The sequence below is a fragment of the Odontomachus brunneus genome, unplaced genomic scaffold (genome assembly GCF_010583005.1).
Source record: "Odontomachus brunneus isolate Ranch 3 - 2012 unplaced genomic scaffold, Obru_v1 Obru_scaffold_004, whole genome shotgun sequence".
In the NCBI taxonomy this organism is placed as follows: domain Eukaryota; kingdom Metazoa; phylum Arthropoda; class Insecta; order Hymenoptera; family Formicidae; genus Odontomachus; species Odontomachus brunneus.
In genome coordinates, this window is record NW_022639454.1 from 2,320,974 (window position 1) to 2,324,325 (window position 3,352).

The following is a 3,352-nucleotide window of genomic DNA, read 5'->3' on the forward strand; positions in this document are numbered from 1 at the left end:
TTATAAATATTAAAGAAAATTTTACATATATGATTGCATATCTTAATAGACAAATTTTCTTTAGTTAATATCTAAAAACCTATGTGATCATTTACAAAATATCACATAGATTTACAAAAGGACTTTTGTATTATTATATTGTATAAGGACTGCTGTTCATCTGTTATATTCTACGTTCTCACAAAGAGTCATCATGAAGGTCTGACAAATATCGCGCTTAGAATACCGCGTATAGAGGATCACTTAATTTATTACAAATCTATAAAAAGACCTTAAGTAATTACAAAATAAGTACAAAATTTAAAATTAATCTTTGTAGAAAAATACTCGGTCAAGGAAATGCAATGTAAAGAAGGCTGTAAACATATTATTTATCTCCCATTTCCCTTTCTTTTGTTTGATCTAAATGATCGCTCTCTTTTGTCGCACGGACTCTAGGAAAATCTAAAACAATGTTTTCTTGAGCATCAATGCTAACGATTCAGGAAGCAGATATTTTTTTACGTGGTTGCGCATATTTTCCTCAGAAGAATAAGTGTTGCTGTAAACGTCGTAGATAAAATATATCTCATCCGCATGTGAAGCCGCAAGTGTGATTCATTAATAGTGAGTGGTAATATCTTTTTGCGGCAAGTTCAATACTGATACTTGACATTATGTTGATCCAGGTCATCCTGTGTTTTGAAGGTTTTCTTATAATTTCTGCAAAAAAAATTCGTTTATGTACTTTGCGCTGATGTTTGTTTAAGCCACATTTGTGCTTGAAGACGTCATCACACTTGTCGCATTTTATTGGCCGCGTGTTAGCGCGGACGGTTTCATTATGTTTCTTAAGAATGCACTGCGATTTTAATTTCTTGAAGCATATCTCACGTTTGAAATGGCCGGTAGACTTGTGTCTCGATTTTATGTGTTCAATTAAACAATGCTCTCTATCTGTCTTGTAAGAACACTTGTGGCAAGTATACTTTCGTCTACAACATGTCTACTGTGTTTCTCGAAGTTAGCGTTGAATTTGAAACGTTTGCCGCATACAGAACACTTCCAAGAGTACCACGGCTCCATGCAGGCGATCATCCCTGAGTTGACAACCTAGGTTTCCCCTCGATCCATAACCCACGAATTATTATTTGTGGAAGGCGACATGTTCCGAACCAATCTTGGAGAAATACCAGGTACCGCTGTGTGCCATAAGCGCAGAGGCAAAGTAACTAAAACACAAATCACAATCAAATCAATTAATATACTAATAAAGTGCTAATAATAAAATACTAGGTTCAAGAGATGAATATTGAAATTATTTGTGGTGTTTCAATTGTACGACGACTTTATTAGAAGTATTAAAATATTAATATGTTAAACAAATTAAATAGAAATAAAACAAAAACCCAGAAATAATTTTTATACACATACATCACATACATATATATATATATATATATATATATATATATATATATATATATATATATATATGTATATATATATTGTCCTTTAAATTATTTTCTAAATGCGGCATATTTCAAGTACAGAAATCTAGTGGATATTACAAAGTGAGTTACAACAATGGTAACGAATCTCGCAGAATCGGCTTTTCTTGGTAAGAGCGGCAAATATATTTTCAGGTTATTCCTAGCTTATTCCTAGTTTGCAAATATCTTACATGTCGCTTGGAATTTTAATATTGTGTCATGTATTATAATTATGTATTATAATTAATTACAAAATTATGTATTATAATGAATTACAAAATTAATTACAAAAGAAGTACAAAATTCAACAGTAATATTTATAGAAAGATGATCTGCCTTGACAAGACAACGTAAAGTTTATTGTTGATGTGTTTTAAATGACGCTTTCTCGTTGAAAATTGCATAAATAAAAGCAGATTATTTCTTCTTTTCTCTTGTTTCTTTTGTTAGATCTAAATAATCACTTTCTTTCATCTCGCAGAGCTTCAGAAAGTTCGCAATCACGTTTTTTTCTTTTTTCTTAAAGTAATTGTCATAATTGCGAACTTGTTTCTTCGTGTGTTTTACAGACTACTGCTCTGGGCATATGCCTTGCCGTACATATTCCAGAATTTTTATTTTTCAACCATATGGCGCCGCATGTGCTCCTCCAAATTATCTCCTTGTTAATGTTTTCTGCAGACCGTACAGTATGTATCTTTTTGCCTCCGGACACGCTGCTCGAGATTTTCTTTGGTTGTGAAATAACGTTTACAAATCTTGCAGAAGAACTCTGACTTGAAGTGTTTTCTTCTTTTGTAGTTATAAAGTGCTTCTTGGCCCTTGCTAACGTAAGCACACTTGTCACAATTTAACACTTACCTGTCAATATGGATCACAACCTTATGCCGCTTCAGATCAAAAGTCGTACTGAACTTCCTGACGCATATATGTCACACTCGTAATCGGCCGCGTTCTACTTAACGCTCGCAATCACGCGAGCATTTTATTTATGTTACTCATTAAATGTTAAACATAGAAAGAATGAGGCTCGCATCGTTGCAAGCGTTAAATGGAACATATCCATCGTAGGTAATCTCGTGCATCCGTTTGATGTATTTATTCAACTTGTCCTTTCTGTTTATCTTGTACGGACAGGTATACTTCAGTCTATAAGACATCTCATCGTGATAATTTAATTTGCTGTGAGTAATTGTACCATCTGTTACACTTTTCCATGCTAATCTTCTGTACGGAATGTTCAATAAACTTTGAGGGCTCACGAAATTGATCCGTGCTTATTATGGCAGTTTCTTCCTCGTTGAGATTCTGTTTTCTTGTGACTTCATTCACGAAATAATACTCTTGCTCCGTCTCCTAGTTTGTCTCACTTTCTTTCGTAATGTGATGTTTACATTCTTCTGGTAAAGAGACAATCTCTGGTGTCTATTTTATACTTTCGAGCGTATGCTTCGAATAACCAGCACCCGTTACGATCAGGGAATTAATAGATGAGTCAATAAAATTATTAGAATCCGGAACGTGCAGACAATCCATAAGTAAGTCTCTGAAACACAAATTAGAATAAAATTAATCGCCGGAGCAAAAATTCTTGGTACCCGTTTTGGCAGTTCGCGAGATTTCCTCTGCGTTAGGAGGCCTTCTGCGCATATGTAGATGGTGCGATAGCCAATAGTAGACTGTTACGTTATACCACGCGAAGAAAATATCGCGAAATGCCAGTACTGCTTTACACACAAAACAAGCGTTTATTTACAAACGGAAACAGACAATTACATACGGATTTTAGATATCGATGAAAGTCGTACCAATCTGGTGAAAAAATGACAACATTTTGCGCGTTCGCAGTTTAATTTAACTATAAGTTCGCAGTATAATTT

The 3,352-nt window shown here is 34.1% G+C and overlaps 1 long non-coding RNA gene across 1 annotated transcript; it reads right to left on the bottom strand.

The window, feature by feature from the left end:
* Positions 1-232: 232 nt before the first annotated feature.
* LOC116847379 lies at positions 233-3,143 on the bottom strand. Its single transcript, XR_004378750.1, has 2 exons — positions 3,071-3,143; positions 233-1,211 (listed from the first exon to the last, which is right to left on the bottom strand). It is a non-coding gene; the product is annotated as an uncharacterized LOC116847379 (long non-coding RNA).
* Positions 3,144-3,352: the final 209 nt, after the last annotated feature.